General features: G+C 39.0%; 1 protein-coding gene across 9 annotated transcripts in view; it reads left to right on the forward strand.

Moving 5' to 3' along the window:
* SGMS1 (sphingomyelin synthase 1) overlaps positions 1-27311 on the forward strand; it is a 255191-nt gene that overhangs the window by 142394 nt on the left and 85486 nt on the right. For 8 of the 9 annotated variants that reach the window (XM_081075240.1, XM_081075239.1, XM_081075242.1 and 5 more), the window contains one exon: positions 15157-15237. The exons of the other annotated variant lie outside the window; for it this stretch is intronic. The gene's annotated coding sequence lies outside the window, so the exon portion shown is untranslated. The remainder of the gene's footprint in view (positions 1-15156; positions 15238-27311) is intronic. 9 annotated transcript variants of the gene reach the window in all.

Consider the following 27311-nt stretch of genomic DNA (forward strand, 5'->3'; position numbering starts at 1 on the left):
CATCTGTCCTTACGCCAATAGTGTATTTTGTTGAGGATTTTTTACATATACGAGGCCTGGCAATTAAGTTTGCGAATTTTGTTGCAATGATGTTGCTATCCTATTTTGCTATCAGAGGGATTATTCATTATGAATTTTTACTAAATGGACAAACAGTTAGCCAAGTTTGCTATTTGGAAGTGAAAAGTCTGCATGAAAAAGTTAGACGACCTGAACTTTTCACCAGCAACTCATGGCTCTTGCATCAGGACAATGCACCAGCTCACACGGCACTGTCTGTGCGGGAGTTTTTAGCCAGTCAGTAAATAACTGTATTGGAATACCCTCCCTACTCACTTGATCTGGCCCCAATGACTTCTTTCTTTACCCAAAGATAAAGGAAATATTGAAAGGAAGACATTTTGATGACATTCAGGACATCAAGGGTAATACGATGACAGCTCTGATGGCCATTCTAGAAAAAGAGTTCCAAAATTGCTTTGAAGGGTGGGCTAGGCGCTGGCGTCACTGCATAGCTTCTCAAGGGGAGGACTTCAAAGGTGACTGTAGGGATATTCAGCAATGAGGTATGTAGCAGTTTTTCTAGGATGAGTTTGCGAACTTAATTGTCAGACCTAGTATGTGCATCTAAGTGATACACATCTGTAGGTAGTTTTCTTTTATTGTCTTTGTCTGGATTTTATTGAGGTCATGTTGGTATATCCTTTCTACCTGTTTATCTGAGTCTTTGCATTTAAAATGCATCTGTTGTAGCTAGTAAATGATTGGATATTGCTTTTTTTATGTATTCAACAGTTTCTGCCTTTTAGTTGCAATGTTTGATCTGTTTACAATAATTATGTATATGGTTGGTTTTAGGTCTACCATTTTGTTGTTTCCTATTTGTTCCATCGTTTAGACTTTTTTAGGGGGTGGGCAGGGTCCTGTATCTTCTTTTCTTCCTTCTCCTTGTTTAATGAATATATTTTAGTATTACATTTTAATTTCTCTGTTAAGTTTTCAACCATACCTCTTTACATTATTGTTTTTGTACTTTCTCTGAAGATCAATATTCATCCTTAATAAAAAGGCTTATTTGAATTAATATTTTACTACATTGTGTAAAAATGTAAGAAACCTACAATATGGTTTCATTTGCCACTCCTCATCCATTGCTCTGTTATCCTCATGAATTTTGTATCTATATACGTGTATGTTAACCAACTATACAATGTAGCATTATACTTTTAATACAGTATATATCAGTATATATTAAAGTGTGTGTATAAATACACTTAATACATTGTATCTAATGCTATGAGAAACAATCTTTCATGTTTACCTACACATTTACTATTTCCAATGTTCTTCATTCCTTTCTGTAGATTAAAATATGTGTATGGCATCACTTCTCTTCAGCTTGAAGAACTTTCTTTAGCATTTCTTGCAGTGTAGGTCTATTGGCAACAGATTCAGTTTTCATTTATATGAAGTTTCTTTATATTTCCTTTATTTTTGAAAGATATTTTTGTCATATATAGAATTCTAGGTTAACAGGTTTTTTTTTTCCTTTCAGCTTTTTAAAGATGTTTATTGTCTTGTGGCCTTCTGTTTTTGATGAGATGTCTGCCGTCCGTCTTATTATTCTCATGTGTGTCTTTTCTTGCTATTTCTAATATTATTTTTGTTGTTGTTATCTTTGGTTGTCATGGTTAGTCTCAAGTTTCCTTATGGTTAACTGAGTTTCCTGCTTTGGTGTATGACTGTTTTTGCTCAGTTATGAAAATTTCTGGCTTATGTTTCTTTATATATATTTTTCTGCTCTCTTCTTTCTAACTCTGCTTTAACATGTAAATTAGACACTTAATACTGCCTGATAGGTCACTGAGGCGCCTTATAAAACATTGTTTCTCTCTTTGTGCTTCAGTCTGTATTTTTCATATTGACATATATTAATGTTCACTAGTCCCTTTTCACTATTTTGTCTAACCTATTAATCTAATCCAATATGGGTTTTTTTACATTTTATTTTATAGTTTTCAATTCTAGAATTTCCTTTGGTTCCTTTTTTTAACAGCTTCTATATTTCTTCTGGAATTTTCTTTTTTTTTTTCTTTTCTTTTTCTTTTTAATTGGGGAAAGGGGAACAGGACTTTTATTGGGGAACAGTGTGTACTTCCAGGACTTTTTTCCAAGTCAAGTTGTTGTCCTTTCAATCTTAGTTGTGGAGGGTGCTGTTCAGCTTCAAGTTGTTGTCCTTTCAGTTTTAGTTCTGGAGGGCGCAGCTCAGCTCCAGGTCCAATTGCCGTTGCTAGTTGCAGGGGGCACAGCCCACCATCCCTTGTGGGAGTCAAAACCAGCAACCTTGTGGTTGAGAGCCCGCACTCCAACCAACTGAGCCATCGGGGAGGCAGCTCAGCTCAAGGTTCCGTGTTCAATTTTAGTTGCAGGGGGCGCTGCCCACCATCCCTTGTGGTAGTCGAGGAATCGAACTGGCAACCTTGTTGTTGAGAGCCCACTGGCCCATATGGGAATTGAACCAGCAGCCTTCGGAGCCTTCGGAGTTAGGAGCATGGAGGCCTAACCGCCTGAGCTACCGGGCCAGCCCTCTCCTGGAATTTTCTATTTCTTTACCCATTATATCTTTCTCTGTAGATTCCTTAGTATATTTCGTATTCATATTTTAAAACCCTTGTCTTCTAATTCCATTTTCTGGGTTATTTGTACGACTATTTCTGTGGATTGATTTATCTTTGATTATGGAGTTACATTTTCCGTTTACCTCCCATATCTATGAACTTTTGCTTGCATGGACATTGTGGGTGCTACATTGTAAAAGACTTGGGATTCTGTTATGTTCCCCTGAGGAGAGTGTGTTTTCTTCAAATAAATTGTTAAAATAATGGCTAATTAGCTTGAATGTTTTGTAGGCTCATTTTTATGCGTTGGTATTTTCATTTTGCCTATGTTTCTCAGGAAATATCCTCTAGTCAGGATACATTATCTTTATTCCTTAAGGCATGGTGCATATGTCGTTTCAAAGGAAAGTTTGAGGCCTTTACCAGGCCCCTGAAACCTGGCATGTCTTGAACTTTAAACTCCTTGGAGGTGGGCAGCTGTTGGAATCTGGCAGCTTTCTAAAAACTTTTTAACTATTATTCTCCTCTCCTCTCTCCCCTTGACAGGATCCCTGTAGTCTTGCAGTTCTTAGTTTAGCCATCAAGTGTGGAATTTATTTGTAAATCAGGGACTTCACTCTCCATGACTTCCTCATCTGGGGGATTTTTCTTCCTCAATTTTCAGCTACCCTGACAGACCCATTTTCTGACCAATATGACTGTGGTTTGCTGCTTGCATTCCATCTGCTGTGGCACAGACTTGGTTGTGCCCTTATGGGATAAGCTGTATAACTAAATTATCATCCACTGTGGTTCCCTTCTTTTAAGGGTTATATGTAGATTGTCCACTTTCTGCCTGCTTTTGGTTGTTTTCTAGTGCCCTCAAAGTTGATTTTTATATTTGTTCACAGTTTATAATTGTTATTGCATGGAGGGCAACTCTGTTATCATAAAGCCAATCTCGTAAAGAATGTGTTTTGTGTTGTTTATTTCAGATCTTTGTAAAGAGATGTCAAATCTTTTCATTTGGAGTTTAAAAATATCTTCATAATGTATAATTGATGAAACTGTTGTTATTGGCCAGTAGAGCATCATTCAAACATAAGACAGTATTTATGAAATACTTAGTATTTATGAAAAGAAATATAAGGCATTAAAGCACATTCTAAGATGGGAAATTTGGTAATCACTCTAATGTAGGCATAGCCTGATATTAGATGACCACATGAATTTAAATTTAACATATTAGATTTAGGTGTATGTATTTAAAGACTCCAGTGTGAGCACTGGAAATAAGTTTCAAGTAACTACTTCAGCATTCCTAATGTCTGGCTGCCAATTCCTGACCTACATAAATAACCTTTCAAAGGACGAGATCTCACTTTTGAAGTTTCTTATCTGCCCCTAATTCATTTTGGTCACTAAAATTGGCTAGATAAGTTAGTGCAGTTCTCAGAGTCTAAGACCAGAGAGAAATTAGGACAACTTAAAATATGTCACGGTCCAGGAAAAGTAAAACTGTAGTTAGAAACTGAAATTACCACCCTCAGCATTGGTACTGGTGTGCTTTTGTCTGCTGATGCTCACCCTGGTAAAATGTATCGTCATTAGGATATTGGTAGGAATAGTAGGAAGGTCAGAAACATTTTCAGTTGTCAGCAAAGCTATGTTAAATAATAACAGCACTGCCCTGTTTCTCATTTTCCCTATGTATAATGTTTCTCTTAAACAGCTTTAAAGCATTGCCTAATGAGCAGAGATTTTTATTTGAAATAACTTTAAATAACTCCTTATAAAAAAAATATCTGGTCATTGTGTAAAAAGAAGAAAATACTGACAAATAAGAAGGAAGTAAATTAAATTAACCCAAATACCTCTGACAGGTAAAACCACGTTGGGTGAGGGGCAGCACATATTTTTTTCAGTTAATTTTGTTTGTTTTAATTTGTAAAAATGGATCATACTATATGTATTTTATAATATGCTTTTTCTCCCCTCTCTTATTTCAAGCAGTTCTGTATGTGAATGTTTGTACTTTTATATATGCTGTATGTATTTATTTAAACAAAAAGAAATTGTGCTGATCTGTGCTTTAAATCTATCCAGCTAAATATCTTTGAATATGCTAAGGCCTAGGATAGTGAAAATTTTATCATTAACTGAAACCACGTTTGCGCTTTTTAACTGATAAGCATCAGAGAAACTTCTCTATAGTTTCTACTTTAACAAACTCAGGAACGGGTGACCTGTTCTCACTCTGTTTCAGTGTAGGAGCAATTTGCTCCCTGGTACCTGGACCTAGTCTTGTCTAGTCTTATCATACTATATATGGTACTGGCTGGAAAAGCCCCAAAGTGGCTCTGCAGAATCATGCTTTGCTAATCATCACTAGCTATTTATTTAGTCACTCAATGCAGGGCACCATTTTGAAATGCCAAAGCCTTCTATTTATTAGATTGGTGCAAAAGTAATTGCAGTTTTTGCAATTATTTTCAACCTTTTAAACCACAATTCCTTTTGCACCAACCAAATAATCCAACTCTCATTGCCAGCCTTGTTCCTAGATGTTTCCAAAGTTTATAGTCCAGCTGGGACGCAGATGTTCAACTAGGAAGGATGTTTGGTATCCTGAGAGTAGTGAAGAAGTTCAGTGTCATATGAATGTGTGGCAGGTGTCTTGACCTGATCTAGGATGTTTGAGAAAAAGCTTCTTGGAAGAAAAGATGTTTAAATTGATACCTAAATGAGGAGTTAGAGCTGATAGGAAAATAGGACAGGAAAAGTCAGGGAGAGTTTTCCAGGGAGAGAAACTGTCAGTGATGGAAGCCAGGATTCATTCAGCTGCCCCTGTTCGGGACAATTTTCTTTTGTAGTTACTTTTGGAACATGGGGGTGATTTTTCCCCATCATCATCCCTGTAAAATATGTGATAAGACTGGGCTTTTAACAATTCTGTGAGTCATAATCGACAGGATATTTTACAGATTGATTCTTTGAATGTTAATAATTTCGGATAAACTAAGACTGAACAAATGCGTCACTTCAGTTTCTTAATCAAAAGGCCGTGCTGAGCCCCCACAGACTAGGTTCTTTCGGCACCTAGTGGTACTTGCTGCCAGCCGAATGGTTATATTGTCCCTAGATTTTTTACGAAGGCTGTAGCATCTTTCTCTTTGCTTCTTTGGTATGTCACTGGTTTCACATGGAGGCCAGGTGACTATCTAGGCCAAGGGTTAGCAAGCGATAGCTGGCGAGCCAAATCTGGCCTGAGACCTGTTTAGATCTGTTTTTATGAATACAGTTTTATTGGCACACGAATCATGCCCATTTATTTGCGTCTGTGGCTGCTTTTGCACTGTAATGACAGAGTTAAGTTGTTGCAAGAAATACCATATGCCCTGCAGAACGTGCAGTACTGAGTGGGCCATTACAGGAAACGTTTGCTAACCACTAGTTCAGGCATAATCCATAACCACAAGCCCCACATCATTTCTCTATTTTGGTTGGTGTTTCTTTTCATATTTTCCACGGCCAGTCTGCAGTTTGTCATCTCTGTTATCTACTTTTTTTCTTTCTTCTCTCCTTTCCTCCCAGGTATCCCAGGCTGTGCTAATAACAATAAGTGGGGCTGACACATCACCTTGTATCATGTCACACTGCATCACTGTCAGTCTTTGTTTTCAGCTCTTGTCTACTTAAATTTTGATCACTGGACATTCTCAGAGGCTTTTCCCGTTACTTCTCACTTCATGGTGGCCTTGAGGAGAAAAAGCAGAAGAAGACCTGCGTTTAAAGTTGAGTCCTGCCACTTAGAACATAGGTCAACTTAGGCGTGCCACTGTCCTCTGAACCTCAGGTCCTTTTTCTGCAAAGGGAGATAGTGTTACAGTTGCCTTATCTATTTATACGTCAGGGTTGGTGTAAGGCTCAAGGCACGTAAATACCAGTGTATCTGTCATTTGTTCTTTTCTATAAATCTGATGGTGCTGGATGCCTGATTTCCTTCACTTGTATGCGTCCATGAAAAAGTTAATTTTGCTTTCCAATGTATTGTGGAATAAATGTGTTTTGTGTTTTATTTTGAAATTTTTGCTCAGGTAACGTCAAGGAAACTTTTCTTATTAAACAGTTTAAATAAGAAGCATGGAGCTTAAATTACCTGCATTAAACATTTTCAGTTGTCAGCTGAAATGTGACAACATTTCAATATATCTCTATAGCAAAAAAAAATCAATATTACTGAATGAAAGCCCTTTTACATATATTTTTAAAACCAGAAGCACTGCATTTTGAGAACAAAGATCAAATGACAAGTCTAGAGATGAAAGACATTGTTATTCCTGGATGACAGAGTTGTTGGTAGTATTTTTGTCACTGTACTTGCTGTTATGGAGTTATCATGCAGTTAATAAAATACAGACTTTGTCAAGGTGATGATAATATATACTATTGAAGTACATTGCCCGTTTTGTGAAAATAACTGCAATTACTGATGCTAAGGAATTTCCCACTACATTAAATTAGGGTACCACAGTCGAAAAGGTTATCTGTGTGGATGTTATGTATTTGGAAAGGAAATGGTGTTTTTAGGTCCAAGTAGAGGAATAGCCTTGTCTTTTGGACCCAGTTAACAGTGAGTGCGGGGAGCAGGTTCACCAATGACCCGCTCTGCAGATACCTTGTTGAACTGTGTTATGTTCTTGTATCCCTTTGAGTTTTGATTTTCTTTTTTGTAAAAGAAATATTTACCTTTTCCGCAAAGTTCCTGCCACCCATTTCAGTTTTAAAACCTATTTGTGGCAGGGCTTGGGAGGATGGATCGTTGAAGAACACCCTTCTTCCTCACCCAATTTTGGGAGCAATGGATAGACCAATGGGAGTTAAACATACAGAGGTCCATTGGAAGTAAACCTGATCAGAGTTGCAGCCAAGTGGGCTTTCTGGTGTTTCACACTCGTGTGAGATCAGTTTCCGCTTTGTAGTGAAGAAGGGAGCAACCTGGGATGCCCCTCATCTGTGGGCAGGCTGGCTCTGGAAAGGGAGGAAATCAGGAGAATCTGGGGAACAATGACCAGGCTCTTCTCCCAAACTCACCATTGCAAAGCTCCTTCCTCCTTAGCCAGGGGGAAGGTTGGGAGAAGACTGGGCTGTTAGGCGAACGCAAAGTCCTCCAAGTGACAAGAGGAGGCCTGGGGAGGGGAGGTTTCCCGCCAAGGCTTTGTGAATGGATGCATTGCATGACTGACTGTGCGTGTTTGCTCAGAAACTCTGCCTCAGTCTCCTTTTCTGCAAAATTAAGGCAATAATAGTGATGTGCCTTCTAGTGCTGTTGTCAAGATTAAATGAATGTGAGGACATGTAAAACATTTAGAAAAGAGCATGTAGTAAGCAGTTTGTCTGTTTTTACTTTAAGTAATATTAGTATTGCTAGTATTATTAGTATTACTCAACAATACTATGTCAGATCACGCAGATGCATTTAAAACACGGAGAGGTTAAATGATGTCTTAGTGATGGTAATACCCTTCCTTAGAGGTTTAAGTTCATGTTGAGGAGAGGAAACTATTGGCTACATGGGGGAAAATAAGCTCTGGTTTCTTTTTGGTTTATTTTAAACTTATATTTATTCTTGGTACTGAGAAAAAGATCAGGAAGGAGAATGTTGGGTGAAAGATCACTTTCTTTAAAAAAAAAAAAAAATTGCTTTTAGGCTGCTGAGAAAGTTCCATAACAGAAATTCTGGAGGGATATGACCTGGGGGTGTTTAACCTCTTCCTGTGATTAACTCCCACTGCTGTCATCAGTATGATGTCATTACACAAAAAAACAAGTTGTTGTTTATTTTAAGTATGGAAGTTTCTAGGAGATAAGAGAACTCCAGTCTGCATTCTTAATAGCCTACCAAAACACATACTGGAAATCTCCATCTCTGCAGTATTTGCTTCTTTAGATGTGGTTTCTTCTGCTGAAAATATTAATAAGTGTTATTTGTTTATGTCCAGACAGGCTTCTTATATGCAGCACCTACCACAATGCTTTGGCATAGTAGGTGACCCCAAAATATCTGTGGAATGAATCAGTGAATTTAGGAATAGGGATACGGAAAGCAATGGGATCCATATACTTTCACAAGTGTTTGTTCTAGGCCTCTTTTAATTTTCTTCCCTATTTAACATTCTTTTTTTTTTTTTTTTTTTTTTGGAAAAAGCAGATCATTCATAAGAAAAGGCAGCCTATGTTACGGGCATCTCAGTTTCCTTAGAAAATACTGTGCATTGCTATTATTTAATATGAATGTTTAGTCAATGTTATTTTTTTCCTCTTGCCATAGACCTTAGTTTTTACAAGTAGGAACTTTATAGTGTCATGGAAAGTTAGTTCCACTTTTTTTCCTTACAGAATATTTAATACTAGTGATTTTATTCTTTCTGGTGTTGAAGCTGAAGTTGGTAGAGTTGAGTATAAAGAAGCCTGAGAAACAGGAGGCCCAGCTTGTGTTGCTGAGTGAGACTGAACAGGTCACTTAAAGTCTTTGGGTCTATGTGTCATCACCTGTCAACTGAGAGGCCAGGACTAGACGATTACATAATGAGGATTTTCCAGCTTTCAAATGATGTGATTGTAGGATTTCTGCTTGTAGCAAGATGGCCTATTGAGGTCAGAGGTCTCTGGCTCAGTAGTCTTTCTTAGCTGTGTAGTCTGCTTGGGAATTGTTACTGGGATTAATTTGTAGAAGCCGGTGGTACTTGCTCAGATTTAAGAATATATGTGTTTGGTTTTTAAAGAGCTCATGTTAGCAAAATTCAGATGGAACCTTGGATGTTTTATTTTAATTCTGTTCTTAAAACTACTAACATAGAAAGTCTCCAACTTATCTCTCTAAACATAGGTTCTATAAAGTGGTTAAGTCTGATATATCACATTTAAAATACTTATGTTAAAATTACTTTATGATGGGTAGGGTCATAGTATAGCTCATATGATGGTCAAAATGCCCTTGCTATTTTAAATGTGTCGGTTTTTGGCATGTGAAATAGCTTTTGCAAGCCAGCCAGAGAAACTGATCACCATTTATAAGATTGTTATTTCCTTGGTAAGTATGTTCCTTTATGTCCGCCAAATGTAAAGAATGGGGTGAGAGGACCTGTCTGGTAAGAGAGGAGACTGAGGGCCTGCATCAGAGCTAGGTGAATGGAGGACACATGACAATGTAAGGGCAGGACCACTCTCCCAGGTCCTGGCCTTGGGCCTTCCTTGTCCTTACCCTCCTCTTGCAAGACATGAGGTTGCATCAGGGACTCGAACCTCACTTCCCTTCTGTATTAGTTATCTATACCACGTTTCCCTGAAAATAAGACCTAGCCGGACCATCAGGTCTAATGAGTCTTTTGGAGCAAAAATTAATATAAGACCCGGTATCATATCATATCATATATCATATCATATCATATCATATCATATCATATCATATCATATCATATCAATCATATTATCAACCAGGTCTTATAGTAAAATAAGACCAGGTCTTATGTAAATTTTTGCTCCAAAAGACGCATTAGAGCTGATGGTCTGCCTAGGTCTTATTTTTGGGGAAACACGGTAGCTACATAACATCACCACAAACTTAGTGGCTTAATCAGTGCACAAACGGTCTCACAGTTTCAGTGGTCAGGGATCTATCTGGTCATGATTTGGCTAGGTACTTTATAAGGCTGAAGTCAAGGGTCAGCTAGGCTGCTGTCTTATCTGAGGCTTGACTGGGGATGGATTTGCTTCTAGGCTCATTGTGATTGGTTGTTGGCAATTTCTTGTGGGCTGTCAGGCTGAGGGCCTCACTTCTTGTTACCTGTCAGCTGGAGGTCGCCCTCCTGGGGCTCTCGCTGTAGGCAGCTCACCACATGGCAGCTGGCTTCTTCAAAGCCAGCTAGGAACAGAATCTTATAGCAGCATGGGCATTGCAATGTTACATGATATAACCATATGAATTCCATCATTTTTACCTTATTCTATTGGTTACAAGCAAATCCCAGGTCCCACCTCCACTCAAGGGGAGGGGATTACACAGGCATGGATAATAAGATACAGGGATCCTTGGGGCCATTTTAGAGTCTGAAACATTTAAGGCTGGCCAGGAATATGGCTTCTCTTTATCCTTACTCTCATCTCTATGCGTTTTCCTACTTAACTAGGTGCATGTTTCCCATCCCTTCTGTCTTCTTCCCTCCTTCTGACCTGCAGATAATTCAATAACCCTAAGTGACTTTTCCTCCTGTTTTTGGCTATAAAGATGCAAGGAAAAGGTCACAGGAAACTGCTTTGGTAAGCAACTCTCGTGCTATAGGGGCCCTCCCTCGACAGCTGATATTTTGGGTGTGTAACGCTTGTTTCTAAGTCAATGTGTGGCTCATGTAAAGGACCTACGTGGGTCCTTCTCAGCTTTTGTATCATCTGGTCACTTTAAGTAAATGCTGAATTCCCCAAACTAGTTCATTTTCACAGTGCCATCTTTTGAGAATACCTTGTTATGACTGTGTTTTTAGATTCTCATTTAGAGACAGTAGCAGTTTGGGTCCTTTTACTCTTTGGCCCCATTAACTGCTCTTTGTATTCGTCGTCTGGGTTGTTTCATGCCTTTCTCTGTCCGGTCCTGGTCTTCACCGCTCTTCGGGTACTGCTCTTTCTCTTTGCTGAGGAGACAGTGTCGTTCGCAGGTGAAGAACAAGCGCTGAAGACAGACTGCCTGGGTTTGAATCCCGGCTCTGCCATTTATTAGCTGAGTAATCTCAAACAGGAGATTCAATTTTGTTTCTCTATGGCTGGTAGTAAGATTTCTGAGTTTTCTACCAGCCAACAAACTGCTGCCACTCTCACTTTGTTCCCAAGATTTATGCACAGATATAGGAACAATGTGTGCTTTATTACAAAATGAAACTTTACTCCAAGCCATTTTCTGCTCTCCTGGTGAAATGCTCTGGAACATATCTGAGCTTATGAAAATACCTCTTTTTGTTGATGTCACCGTCACCCTAGTACTGTCTTTGCCCCCTGATAGTGAGGATAGTATACTTCTTCCAATAGCAACAACATTTGGTGAATACTTACTGTTTGCCATGATTATGAAACTGTTTGCAGGCATATGTCTTTTAACCTGCATAGCAACATTAAATTGTAGTAGTGCTATTACTCCCATCCTAGAGATAAAGAAACAGAGGCGTAGAGAAATTAAACAACATTCTCAAGGTCTTCAGGAAAGGTTGGGGGATGCAGTTCTGTGTAACCACAAAGCTTGTCCATTTAATGACCACAGGACACTGTCTCCCATAAAGAAAGCCCAAACTCCTCTTAATGAACTAACTCCTCGGGAGAAAAGAGGCTGAGAACCCCAAACAGTCATGTCTTATGGGTACAAGAGCTTTTATCCACTTCTGCAGCCTTGGTGCAACTGTCATCCTCTGGCCTCTTAGCTCTCAAATGCTCTTGGTTTTGATACCCACCAATCTCCTTCCACCTTGGGGGAGAAGGCTTGGCCTCAGCCTAGAGCAGAGAGCATACCTTCAGAAAGGAGTTTATTCTTTCTGGCCAGGTCTCCGTGTGACTGTGGTAGAATCCCAACATTGTATAGAAAGCATGATTAAGAAGTACTGGTCTTTTAACAATCCCAGCCAGGACTTTTACATTCAGGTTATTCTCTTTAAATGCATCAGCAAAATCAATTGCTCACATTCTGGTGATACTGCCATTGCACTGCATTCTTTTAAATGAACTTCATCTCAACCACCTTATAACCGCTTTCCTACCCCCAGTACTTAGTACAGTGTCTTCTGCCAAATGGTTAGTTCTTTAAAGTCAGTTGTTGAAGTCACTTGTAATTTTTTCGAATAACCATAGTGGTGGCAAATTACCATCTTTAATGAGGATGAATTTGATTCCTTGAACCTATTTAAATATTTTCCACTATAGCAAATGAAGCGGTTTTTATTCAGAAATCAACAGTCACCAAACTACAGTTTTAGTCAGAGGCAGATTTTCTTGTGGGCATTGCACTCTGAGTTTGAAGGTAAAAGGAGAGTACTCAGCTTATTCTGAGCAGTCAGCAACATCGGGGTGAGTCCCAAAGAGGGTGACGTAAGAGTCGGGGAACGCTTTTCTTAGACAGAAAGTTCTGTTTAAACATTGGTGTTGCCGCCCTTGAGTGTCTTTTTTTCCTTGAAAACATAGCTGACAAATCCATATTATAGATGAGGCTGTAATGCGAGGTCAGCCTAGAGTGCATACTTGAAGAATTAGCAGTGGTGGGAAAGATCCATTCCTTCTTTCAAGAATTGATCATCAAAGAAAGAAACTCAGTACTGATATGAAGCAAGCTAACGAATGCATAGCTAGAGCTTCCTGTTTGCCCATTCGTAAAGGCCAGCAACTAAGATGGGTTTTTTTTTTTACTTAACACTCCGTTCAGGACAACGTAGAAAAATTTTATGTTGCTGTCAAAAGTATGATTTGAACCCCTCTCCAAAATGTTCACGTAGGAAAAGAGTGTGAATTTAATGGACCATATAACCATAGTTGCAATTGTTACCATGAATTTAATAGGCTATCATACTTGGACTAGTAAACACAATCATTGCAATTATATTTTGGTGACATATTCTATGGTGGGCACTATAATTCATTATCTCTAATCTACGTAATTATTCTCCAGGTATGTATTATTGTCCTTATTTTAGAGACTTGGAAACTGAGAGGCTGAGAGGGATTAGATCACTTGACAAAGACCACACTGCCGTTAACTAGCAGAGGTGGAGTTCACGCCTATTTATTGTAAACCTGTAACAAACCTCCATTTCCCGTCACTTTTAAAGGCTTCCATGCCAAGTGACCAGGCATATAAAGCTATAGCTTGCCAGTGAGCACGTTCCCCTCCGTGTTGGGTATAATCTACAAGTCTGACTCTTAGGTCCTTCCCCGCTATTTGTATTGATGTCGACAAATTCTTTGTTACTGGGAAGTTGTCTAGGTTTATGTGGTGCTTGTTTTATTCTCTCTCTCCTTTATGTCACACACGCACGTACACTCACACACACCCTAATGGCTTAGATAATTTGAGGTTCTGTCTGTTCTATAACTGAGGTGACACTGTCTCTCATGGTACCTCAGTGTATGGAGCCACTTTACAATTATTATTCAACTCTCTGAATGACTTAACACGAAGGCTTCAAGTGAGGAAAGAGAACAGGTTCCTATTTTAAGTGTTGTCTACTTGGAGCCATATGTTCTTCATATAAAGTGAGCAATAGTTGCATTCTGCTTGGTAGATATGGGGTGTTTTCATGCAGTGCTCTTCTGTGAAGGGAAAGAAAGTGGAACCTCCGATCCTTGGGTTGTAGACCATACAACGTTAACGAAATTTAAAGACAAAAGTAAAATACCATTCTGAATGACATCCTTTTGGAAAAAGGCAGGCACTTTGTTGGGCATATTCCATTATTCCATGAATTGTATGAACCTCCCGTGTTTGAATTGGACATACGGAGAAGGTAGCAAGTCTGATCATTGGGCCTTAGGTGCCCCTGGTGCTGAGATAATGTCCTTATTGGATCAAAGCATGCTTGACTTTGGTAGATTATACCTGTCATCTTATTTAATCCTTACAACCACACAGTATAGGAAAGGGCATTTGATGCTCTTTCAGAAATGAAGAAATTGAGGCTGGGAAAAGGTGAATGGATTTCCCTAAGGTCACATGGCCAGTATGTGGCAGGTCTTTGAATGAAGGTTTTATCTGTGCATTGCTCTTTGGTGGTTTAGGTTGCCTAATTAATTATTCACCTTTCTTATCTATTAGTTTAAAACAATTTGAGAAATAGAGCAAGGATTGAAATGGGAATCATACATAGATCTAGCTTAATTACTGATAAAGCAGATGAGAGAACTCACAAGTGTCAGTTAGTTCCTTCTCTGAAACTAAAACATACATTGGGCCCTAGCACCCGTGACATAGTCATCCAGTAACAACTGGAGAGAAGCTGGGACAGAGAAAGCTGGCTGGCCCTCCTAGAAGCAGGCAAACCGGTCCTATTTACTGCGTGGAAGGGAGTCAGCTGGCTCCTGGTGTTAGCACTGGAGGGAGGCCCTCAATGCCAGGCTCAGTGCAGTGGCTAAGTGCTAAGACAGTGCTTTTTCTAGTCTTCCCAGGCAAATTAGTCACTCACTTTTGTGGAGAAGGAAGGAAGGGGTTGGAGAGGAGAGACAGTGGTTATTCTAATACTGTTCCCTCCCAGGAAACAGACTAAAAATCTTTTCCCGAAAACATAACGGCAGGTATTTTAAGCGTTCTCAACCCTGAACCCCAACAGTAGAAATACTGCTTTCTAAACATTTTTTTCTCTTGGGGTGATCTTCTGTGTTGTTATTCTTTCCTTCCTGTTTTATTTTGGAGGAAAAGGAAGAGACAACTGTATTTTTCTGTGTTTTGGGTTAAAAGAAAGAAAAAGACTAATGTAGACACCAAGAAATGGTCTTTTTGAGGCATGTAACTGATCAGATTCTTTCCTCATGACAGGTGATGCGAATGTACTGGAACAATGGGAGAAGCCAGTAACTTATAGGAAGCCAAGATGACAAGAATTTTTTTAAATAATCAGTAAGTAAAATTCTGTTAGCCCTTTGGAATTCTTTTGACTACCAGGTGAACTTTCTTTTTTTTCCCCTCCCTTCTTCCACCTTCCCCCTCACTCTGGTTCAAGCCGTTGTTTCTCAGTCTAGTTGTGTGGGACACATCTCCTTGGCCCATTCTGGTATTATGAGCTTTGCGCATCCCCCGGCTGAGGCCATTGGTTGCCAATCGTCGGTTGGCCTCTCACAGCATCTCACGGCAGCTCTTGCTGGCTGCCAGCCGCTCACTCTGGCTACCGGCCTCTCAAGCTGGTCACTAGCTGCTCATGGCAGCACACAGCAGCCGGCGGCAGCTACACTAATAAAGCTCCAGGGAGAGCCGTTGTTCACAATGTTAGCTGTAGAGGGCACAGCTCACTGGCCCATATGGGAATCGAACCAGCGACCTCAGCGTTAGGAGCACAGCGCTCCCACCACCTGAGCTACTGGGCCAGCCCTGAATTTTCTGTAAGAAGCCTTGATGAAAGAATAGCACAATCCAATAACTTAAAAGTCTAAAGGAGAAAATATTTAAAAAGTAAATATCATAAGTACTTCAAAAAAATTTATCTTAACATTTGAGAAATTATTCTTTCTTGGTAGAGTGTGTTATTTTCAGTTGGGTACATCAGTTTGGTGGATAGAACATAAATATTTAAAGGACTAAAAGATGATTCCTTTTATATTAATCTTGGAATAGTCCTTCTCAAATATACATATTCTTGGGCCCATTGGTTCCGTGGGCCCCATTCTTACCCACATTTTGTGGGTACATTTTGGAAGTAGATATGAATAAACTTGGTGAATATGAATAAAACTGAGCTTTTATTCTATATTTTTTTCCATATTCCTTTTTGAATGTGTCATTTTTATACATTAGACACCATTAATGTTTGCTAATTATCAGTTATATGTGGTTGATTTTGGTTTCATTGTGATAATGATAATGTTAGTAGGTGGGTAGCCTAGTGGAAAGATCATAAATTTTTGAGTTAGACATTCGTAGACCTGACTTTTGCTCTTGTGCTTTTAGTAGTTAGCCTCTGAACTTCAGCTGACTCATCTGTGTATTGGATTTGATACCTTTATGAAATGAAAGACTGTGTGGAAGCACTTTGTGCTATGACTGGTATATTACAGGGCCAAAATAGAAGTGGTTTCTTTATTATGACTCAGAAGATTAGCCAGCTCAACTTCCTTAGCTACTATCAGGCAATGTTGGGTTAAGCGCTGGTCCTGTAGGAAGGAGGGGGTTGTAGTGTTTGCCAATTCCTGTGGTGTAAATACTTCCACCATGGCTGATTTCAGACTACCACCAAGTCACCATAGGCCGACTTGGGAAGTAACATGCAGGAGTACACCATTGTATAGTTTACTACCAGCCAGATTAAATAGTTGCAAATGATATCAAGAGCATAGATAATAGTAAATAGGAAGTGATGAATTTTGAGTATTTTTTATCTTTGTTTTTATATAATTTATTTTAATTGTATGTTTATATAATTTAACATTTAATGATGGCTCTGTTTAACAGCTGGCTTGCCAAAAATCCAGAGACTATGACAATTGACTCTAGTTGGGCTGGTAAAATCTGGCTCCAGCATACCACCGATTGTAGGTCTCCTATTGTAAAGACATTCCTAAGCCACAATTCTTCAATTATCTGTCTCAGTCCTGGTGGTAAGACTTTGGTTGAGTTCATAAAAGCAAGGTTTGGTTTTGAATACTCGCTTGTTGATCCAGGTTGTCATGCTTATATGGGTTCTGGAATTGAAGATAACTGCTAAGATCAATTTAGAATTTAAACCTATTTTCTTAAGAGTGTGACTGGAGTCCTCAAGTTGTTAACTCAGTTTATAACTGGCCCCTGGAACCCCTCACCTCTTCTGGCTGTTGAATGACAGTGCTTGGCGATGAGTCAGACTGTTTACTCCCTTTGGAACTTCCTTCTCTGCACTCTCTCATGTCTTCATTTCCTCAGGTAGTGGCATTGCAAGGACTAGCAGCCGGGGTTCCTGTTGATGAACTACGGCATGTAGCTTTGCTTTTGATTCAGAAATTAAGTTTTAATAAAAGTGAATTGTCTCTAGAGAGAAAGAGAAACAAAACCAAACCAAACCAGTTAAAGTTCATACAGGCTTGATTAAAGTCTTAGGGAATTCAATGGCGGGAAGGAAACTGGACCAGATATCTCAGTGTTTCTTCTAGAAGCAGTTTCTTCAGTTTTCTGACTTGCCCTTTAGAAGGGAACAATTGAAGCCTGAAATTGCTAAGTAACAGCTAAGATTGTGGTAGCTGTTTTTATTTTAAATCTCACCCACCTAATTTCAAAACACATTCTTTATTAAACCTTAAAAAATTGCATTAGGTATTTCAAAACATTCATTTGTGTCAATTCCCTGAATCAGACTTACATAATCTTAAAACATTTATTTTCCTTATTTCATCTTAACACAATAGGTATTTATAGTTCCTACTGAGTCAGGGATGGACTTGGATTATTGCAAAAGTAATTCTTGTCCATTTCAAGCGGAAGCTTATAACTGGAAATCTGAGAGACTTGCCTCTGGATTAGGAAATAATGACCTCTGTCTTAAGTTGAATAAGGGTATCTTTGGTAACTTTGAAAACAAACATGGGGATAATAATTTACAGAGAAATTTTACCACGGGTAAATATTCTGATTTATAATTTCTCTCTCTACAATGGACCTTCTGCTATATCTGAACATTCCCAGTATAGATGAATGTTTGATTAGAGAGTTGCTCGGTATGTAGCTTTCAAATGTGTAAATTTTACAGCCTTGCATTATGTTCATATCAACACACTCAGTAGTTTGCTGGCTACTTGGATGTCATGGGTTGTGACAGTGAATTCCAATACAAATAAGACAGGCTTATTCCATTTTGGGAGTTAATAATCAAGGCCGAACATATAAAGCTATAATTTCAAAACAAATGTGGTTGATGTTATAAGAGATATATTAAACATTCAGAAAATAGACAGGAGAGAAAAATTACTTGCATGGCAAGAGTGGGCTAGGTCAAGGATTGTTTCAGGAGCAGATGATTTCAGGAGCAGATGATACTTGAATTGAGTACTTAATGATTAATGCCTTTTCATTAAAATACCTTTTTTAAAAATTATAAAAAAATAAAAATGCTAATTGGAAAGAACTTTTAAAATGGGAAAATTATTAAGAGTGGAAAACTCATCAATATTACCACTATGCAGAGATACCATTATTAATATTGGGGTTTTTTTTGTGTGTGTGTGTGTTCCATACTCTTTCTATGCCTAGGTTAAATACACACCTTTTTCTCGCTGAAATGGATCATTATGAATACTGTTTTGAAAGCTGATTCAATTGACAGTATATTGAGACCATGCCACATCAATAAGTATACATCTGTTTCATTTTTGTTATTCCACGTATGTATGGTTCAAAATGTATTTAACCGTTTCCCTATTAATGGGCAGTTTGGTTGTTCTCAACTTTTCATGCTTGTAAAGCACACTGTGATGAACATCTTTGTGCATGAATTGTGGTGCACTTACCAAATTATTTGTGCAGTATCTTTGAACAGAATTGGGGCAGTGCTTAGGGAATGCTCTAGGTAGAAGAAAGAGTTTGAGCAAAAGGGCAAAGGTGGGGAAGGAATACCCCATTCTAGGGAAAGGCTAGAATCGTAGTTTAGTTTAGTAGATTGCAAAGGGAGAAGGAGAGTAGTGCTGATTAGGGCTCGAGGTAGAAAATAGAAAATCTTTGATGCTAAGCCCTTTATTTATTCTCAGCCATATTGGAATCTATATCATACTTCAAATGAAGATTCTGAGTATCTTCAGTTTTCCTTAATTTCCCTTATTTTGGGGAGAAATAAAAACTCTTAATAGTTCTGTTTTCCAAAAATTTTTGAGAGTCTTAAGAAATCAGCCAGTGAACAGGTAATAGAAGCTGAGAAAAGTATCTGTGTTTATAGAAAAAACAAAACTGTAAGAGTAGAGGAGCTTATGGTTTAGAAAGCTGAAGGAAATATCATTAGTAAATATATTTTCTACACTTAAATGAATTATTTATGACTAAAATTTAAAGATAATTTGGGAAAGATAGGGGTTAGAGGGCAAATATCACAATTTAACAATAATACGACCTTATATTTACTGAATGCTTTTATGTGCTTGTGTGTACATCATTTTACTCAAGCTCTCACAAACCTTCTTAGGAAGAGTCTTTTGCCAGTGAAATGGAGGCCTCCAAGGCTTACGCCAGGGAGAAAACACCACACTTGGTATTCTAGTTCAGGTGCTGCTGGGGCTTTGGGCAAGTCCTGGGACTTCACTGGGATGGTTGTGAGGACACAAGAAGACAACATCTGAAAGATATGAAAACAGCATACAGTACCATACTAGAAACGGAGGGACTGCTTTTATTATAAAACTCCATCTTTTATCATTACTGAAAGGAGGAAAGCATTTCTTTAGCCGTTTTCCATTTCCATTGTGGTAGATTATATTATTGTCAAAATATCTGTTGTTCCTTCCTACAAACCCTCCGCCCCTATGGGAGGATTATGCTTTCCCACCCCTTTGAGGCTTGACCCCCTCCCCCCATGGCTGGCTTGGCCATAGGACTTAGTTTGGCCAATGAAATGTGAACAAATGAAATGGCAATGATCAATGCCATTTCCGAGGAGAAGCTTTAATAGACGTGGCCTGGTCCTGCCATCTGTCTTTTCCCTTTGCCATGAGACCAGCATGTCCCGGTTAGGGGTGCTCCTGCCTTGGTCCCAGAGTGAAGAGAGGACCTGGATGACAGCCACAGGTCACCTACAAGGAACTAAATAGAAGCCAGAAATAAACCTTTCTCCAAGGGTGCTGGCTTCCAAAACGTTGGTGCTATTTGTTCCTGCAGCAGCATTTAGCCTGAATTGAAATATTACAATTGCTGTACTGCAGTATTTCTCTTGCACTGAAGGGGCAAAGTTTTGTCAGATGTTATCACTTCAATTAAGGCATTTGCATATGGTATTTAGAATTGATCTCTCTCTCTTTTTTTTTTTTTTTAATTCAGATATTTGTAGAACATGTCCCATGTCAAGGCCTGGACGTCTGGAGATTTAAAATAATCTAAGCTCTAGACCCAGCCTTCAGGAATCTTAGAGTACAATGTGACTGGATGCTGTGTATTCTCGTAGCTATAAAACAAAGCAGATTGTTGGGTGCGAAAGGAGAATGTCAGTTTGATAATCAGTAAGCTGTGTTCATGGAGGTGTCCTTACTTTGTTGTTGCCATCCTTAAGATGTTGTTCAAGTGTCATTGCTTTCCATTAATCAATCATCTCCTTTCCCTCTCCTCCTCAGGATGTATTTACTGTACCATTTAATTTGTAACACCTGTTAGATTTCCTTATTCTCAATTTGTATTTTTAGTAAATCAATTTATAATGACTCATTCACTAGTTTAGTACATATGTCCTTTCTTTTGATATTTATTGTAAACTCTAACTTCACCGGTGACTTAACCTTAAAAATTTCCGCCATAATATAAATTGCTTAACACACTATTACAACAAAATTAAACTCTTAGTAAATTATTAACTGGTTTTTTTTTTCCCTGCCTCAAGTTAGTGGTTCTTTTTCCAATGATATATGGAGTTCATTGTTGTTAGAATGCTCCTTTTTCTTTTTCTTTTTATGGTATCTGATGTATTCCAGGCTCTGCATGGGAGAACCAATTTGCCTTGGCTTAGTAATACCTTATCTCAATATGGAATAATTTGGAGTTGACCTGCCATATATCAGGTCATGTGTCTAATAATCTGAGAGACGTTAAGGAGATCTAACTTAATTTTATGCTCCTAGTGACTAGTTCTAACTATGGACCATGAGTGAAACCAAAAGTTTCTAGAGGTCTATCTGACCAGTAGTTTCTGGGTTAAGACAATATATGATTTAGCTGTTCCTGTCCTTTATAACTGAATCCAGCTATTTTCTACTTGTTACTTCTGACCACCTCTCCACTTTGATTTCAAAGGCACAGGGTTAATTTATTATTAAAATCCCATCTTGGACCAAAGATTTTCAGACTTTTTTGTTCGACATGCACAGAAAGAAATGGTGGTCAGCCTCAGTCAGACAGGAAGGAGCACCCAGGGAGCTGCCATGGTTTACCGGTGATGGTCTGCTTTTTAGGTTGGATGATGGGTTCACAGTGGTTGATTTTAATATTGTTTTCCTGACATATATGTTAAATATATTCTCTTGTATATATTAAATACTGCATAACCAAAAGGTTTTTTTAAAGTGTAAAACACACTTAATGATGTTCAATGCACCCCTTGTATTTGTATTGACAGAGCTGAGTTTCATCAATCAGATATTTTTGCAGTTTCAATTTTATTTTCAAACACCTTAGACAGGTGTTTTAATAGTTAGTGCCCTTTTTTTTTCAACAGGGCAAAAGAGATTTTTTTTTTTTAGTGAAGATACTATTTATAGACCCTGGCTGTTCCAATGATTTTCATGTAAGTACAAGTATCAGTATAGTGTAAGGCTTGCCCAAGAAATCTTTTCTTTTGTTCCACCACAGAGAAATACCTTCTTTTAGAATACAGAAGGTGAATGTGTGGCTGTTGACAATGACAGCCTCCAGTCCCTTCTCTGCAGAGAAATCTAGATATTTACGCAGAATCTGAAACAGTAGCTCTCGTTCTCCTCAGTGCCTCTGTGGCTGCTGTGAGTATCAGACACAATAGTCCCCACTTTCGAGTCAAACACACTGTATGTGGCTTTGGAAGCTGACTTTGGTTCATCTCGACAATTGACTTTGGGCATCAAAACCTTCTAGACTCCCAGTTTCCTTATGGGTTTAGTGCAGTTGTTAACACCGGCCTTGCTGTGTTGTGTACAGATTAGATGTAAAATAATGTGTGTACAATGGAAGCAACTGTCATTACTAGATACTCAGTAAATGAATTAAATTGAGCATCTTTTTCTTGTTCTTGGTAGAATTTCAAATACACTTTCCTATAGGAACAATGTTACAAATCAGGTATGAGTATAGTATTAGAAATATTATTAACATTATACTTGAGATAAATCACGAGTTAAAAGAATGGCCAGAGAAGCCAGTCTGTATATGTTGCCTCTCGTGAAAGGCATTTCTGGTGCCGTGTAAGAGTTCATTAACTTTTAGACTCTAAAAGTGAACTTTTAGGAAGTCATTTACTACCAGGTTGAGGACTGCTTAGATCAGCTTTTCACATTAGACACAAAATGGAATTTCTTGATAGGTGGTGGTGTTTGGGGGGCAGACAAATGAGCCCTCCTTCCTACTTCTGGGAGGTAAACTCACCTCTGGAGAACTTACTGTTCTTCCTACCAATCCACCTAAGTAGTTGTCGTGTAGACCCACCAAACATGGGACCTTGGCCTTTGGGGTGGGTGCCTGTCCCCAAACTGTACCAGTGTGAGTTTTTCTAGAGAATTTTTAAAATTACAACTGCGGAATACTCCATGTTAGTGACAGAGCTGGGAGTTAAGTGGAAGAAGGCTGATTTCCGGAAGGGAGAACAAAGCCAAACTGGAGAGGGAAAGACGCCATCTCATCCTGGTGCACCTCCCTTTGAGCTGCTCCTAAAGCCCAGCGGTGGCTTTCTTGTTGCTAGGTTATTTAGAGTCAATACATCCCACCTTGCGTTTTTCACCTGTGCTGCTTCAAGTGCCATGTCTGTTACCTGCAAGTTCACTAGTGCTGACTAATTCATTTGGTTGTTTATATGTGTGGCATGTTAAAGAAGTGAGTCTTTGTCATAGGCAATTATAATAAATATAATTAAATATAATTGGATAGTAGGATAGCCAATGTATGACATGGCTTTTGAGAACAATGGTGGCATTTATTCCCATCTCATAAAAGCAGAAATGTATTAGCATTAATGAAAGTATACTGATGAATGTGTGTGTGTGTGTGTGTTTGTGTGTAATGTCTCTTTTGACAGACTAGCTCTAATGCAAATTTTGATTTTAAACCATATACACATGGGTACTTAGGATGGTTCGGGTAGTTACGAGTTGCCTTGAAGAATTACCCTTTTCTACCGTTTATGGTTAGGCGCTCTTGTAGGTAAACAGGTGTTTCTATTTAAGGAGGAATTGGTACTTTGGCAAGATTATCAAATATGCATGTTTGTTTTCCTTGTTTGATAGGGAAGATAGAATGACTTAATGCCTCTCTTATCTTCAGTAGGTTAGTGTTTGGGGAATTGGGGTTTTCTGTGACAACACTCGTGCAGACTCCCCTTTAGGAAGTATCAGATTCTCTTTCTCAGCAATAGCGTTCTATATTGTTGGAATATGTTGTAAAGAGCAAAGAAATGCATCTGCCGTTTGAGTTCTGCTTGCCAACTGGTTTGAACAGCTATACTATTTGTTTATTCTTGATGTGTCAGCAGTCAAAAGGAAAGTTTTCCTTTCTCCTTTGTGGCTGTTATATAACTTAAGTATCATTATATCAACAATGACTATTTATTCAGAATCTACGAGGTCCTGGCAGGTACAAGGCCTCTAAAACACAGTCTCTGCCTCACAAGGACTTCGGTCATCTGGAGAGAAAGAAAAGTCAGGGATCTCAAAACGAAAGAAGATACTAAGGTTCTATATGTCAGTTCTGAGATGGAGATACAAAGAACGAGGTCCGTGGACATTTGGAGGAGAGGAGAATTCCCTGAGGCCTGAGCCAGTGAGAAGGGATCCAAGAAAAGCAAGGGATTCCGTGGGTCTGGAAGGTGATGACTCGTCAGAAGAGTGAGGGAAGGTCATCAGACAGGGGGCATAGTGCGGGCTCAGGTGTGAAGTGGTAATGTGCCCACTGCCTTAGGGGAACAAGTGGGCCAGCTGGGTTACTTGGCAGAGGGTTTTTTAGGTGGAAGATGGGGTTTGGAGAGGTGGAGGCCAGCTGTTGAATGACTGAGCATCATGACATTGAGAGCATGGGCTAATAATCACTTTTTTTCAGACTATGGAGTGAGTCTTTGTACTTTGCATTTTAACTTTAGGCAAACAAAGACATCCTAGAAACAGTTACCCTTTTTCTATTGTGAGAATGTTCTAACAATGTTGGTAATTGTGTCCTCATTTCCAAAGCATAAGGATTATTGTAAACACCTTGTCCCGTGAGGCGGCCTGAGGGGTCTCAGCTCCCGCTCCCCACATAAGAATGCAGGACATGGTGAGGCCAAAAAGGAACACCCACAGAGCCATAGATAGGGGAGTCATACCACTATAGTCTCGCTGGCGGCTGGGTTGGAGACACAGAAAGCAGGAGCCACGCTCTGCCCTTGCCAGCCCCCATCTTCTTGCTAGCCCCCATTTGCTGCTAGCGTAGCCACAGCAGTCATATTAGTGGCCAGTGGCTCACTAGTTACAGCTGATGGCCAACTAGTCACAGCTGATGGCCATAAAATCACAGTTGATGGCCATTTACTACCTGAGCCAGCACCTTTCCACGTGAGGCCGAGAGCCTGGAAACTGCACTCCTGGCTCTGTCCCCACACACCTCTTAAGTGCTTTGAGTTATGATTGCAGGTGAACAGCTAGGAAACCCTCCTTCCTGAACTGTGCACCCACTCTGTGAATTTTAAGCTTGACTGGATCCTAGACAATAGAAACAAATTAGATTACCTCTCTCTTTCCTGCACCAGCTTTCCCTTCCTCTTTCATGTATCTCAGTGTATATCTGCATACGTTTCTATACACGCACACAGTTGCAGTTTTCATACTGCAAGGTTATGAAATTTATTGAATTGCTCATATGCATATAGGATTTATACAGAGGGTGCCAAAAAAGTATACACATTTTAAGAAAGGAAAAAACTGTATTAAAATTACAATACTCGATATATATTGATAACAAAAGATGAATACAAGTCATGTGTATACAGTTTTTTGGCACTCCGGGTATATATATAGTCTTCTCATATAAAAGAGCTGCTGTTCTTGGTGGAACAGCCGACATATTATTAGTTTAGCCAGTATAATTGATCATAAATTTTGTAAGCAGAAAATTGATGTGCTTAAAAATATGTATTAATTTTCATGAATGTTTGAGGAAAGTTGCCTATAAAGCATATGTTTTCCTTTTGATCCCTTCTGTAAAACTGTAGTCATTTAATTGACAGAGTGAGGAAAGGTTCATGACAGGATGGCATGCTGGACTTTGACATTTATCATGTGATGGTAATGAGGTGTTGGGAGCACAGAGTGAAGGACGTAGCAGCTGGAACAAGTTAGGAGACACTCAGCCTCAGCCACTCTGGCATGAGGGGATGAATGCCTGAACCAGGAATGGAAAAAAATGGTACAGATGTGAAAGACACTAGGAAGTTCTCATATACCCATTGATAGTGAATTTTCCAGAGAGAGGGAAGGAGATCAGATGATTCCAGAATTTAACTTAAGGTAGCCAGGACCTTTACGAGGAATATGAGAGTCAAAAGAGATTTATCAGCTTTATCATCTAGGACATGGGACCAACTTATGCCTGTTCTTAAGAATAAATGTTAGGGCGGCCGGATGGCTCAGTTGGTTAGAGCGCGAGCTCTGAAGGACTGGGTCGCCAGTTTGATTCCCACATGGGCCAGTGAGCTGCGCCCTCTACAACTAGATTGAAGACAATGAGCTGCCGCTGAGCTTCCAGAGGGGTGGCCAGATGGCTCAGTTGGTTAGCATGCCAGCTCTCAACAACAAGGTTGCTGGTTCAGTTCCCACGTGGGATGGTGGGGTGTGCCCCCTGCACGTAAAGATTGAAAACGGCGAATGGACTTGGAGCTGAGCTGCACTCTCCACAACTAGACTGAAGGACAACGACTTGGAGCTGATGGGCCCTGGAGAAACACACTGTTCCCCCACATTCCCCAATAAAATCTTTTTTTTTTTAAAAAAAGGATAAATGTTAGGTGATAGGCAGGCTTATCTTGCACCTGCCTTTTTAAAAAAAAATATTTAAAAATTGTTTTAGATTATTTTTAAAAATTTATTTTTCAGTTATAGTTGACATTCAATATTATATTAGTTTCAGGTGTGCAACATAATGATTAGACATTGATATACCCAACGAAGTGATCACCCCAATAAGTCTAGTACGCATCTGGAACCAGACAGAGTTATGAGGATAATAGTCACTATATTCCCTGTGCTGTACCTTAGCGCCTGCTCCATTTGACCGTAATTCGGTCTTTCAGTTCCGTCTCTCAAGAACTCTTAGAGATTTTCAGAGAGAGATGGAGCATTTTCCTAGGGCTGCGTACTGGTCGCTTACTGGCAGAGTCGCCATCAGGACCAGAGCTCTTGAGTCCTTGTATAGTTCTACCTACTCCTCCCTCCTGGTTTGGAGAAAAGAACAGCGTTTTAGAAAGGGCCCTTGATCTCACTTTAGATCTTATCTTTGGTTGTTGCGTATTTTAAAGAAGTCTTGGTCTATAGAATGACTGGCTCTAAACAAATATAGGAAAGTTAAACTCAGGAGATCTTTGCCAAAGCTAAGATGGTTTAATTTGTAACTTAAAAAAAATAATAATTCTTCCTCTGTAAAAACTCCCTACCCTTACAAGCGATCAACTTATTTCTTAACTCGTCCTCAGGCCCTAACTGTTCTATAGTCTCCTGTAATTTGCTAATTCCCAACTACTTCAAGTTTCTTTTAAATAATTTTATTCCAAAATAATGTTTACAGCACAATGACCCAGATAGAATGCGTATTTCAAAAATCACTCTTACTTTATTAAAAGTTGGTTTAATAATAGCATAATGAAATCATTCCAATTTTAAGCACTTAGTTTTGCTACTAATAAAATTTCTGTTGTATTAATAAGAACACCAAAATCCAAGTATCCTAAACCAAAACTTTTTCTTTTTTTCTTTTTTTACCACTCAAGTAAGGGATTCAGACCATGTAATCCCAAAGAACTATTAGGCTCTAAAATTCTTTGGATATCTTAACATTGAAAACTAATAATAATAAAAAAAAAAATCATGAGCCTGCCTGTCCACGATTTTGGAGATTCT

The sequence above is a fragment of the Rhinolophus hipposideros genome (genome assembly GCF_964194185.1).
Source record: "Rhinolophus hipposideros genome assembly, chromosome: 15".
NCBI classification, from domain to species: domain Eukaryota; kingdom Metazoa; phylum Chordata; class Mammalia; order Chiroptera; family Rhinolophidae; genus Rhinolophus; species Rhinolophus hipposideros.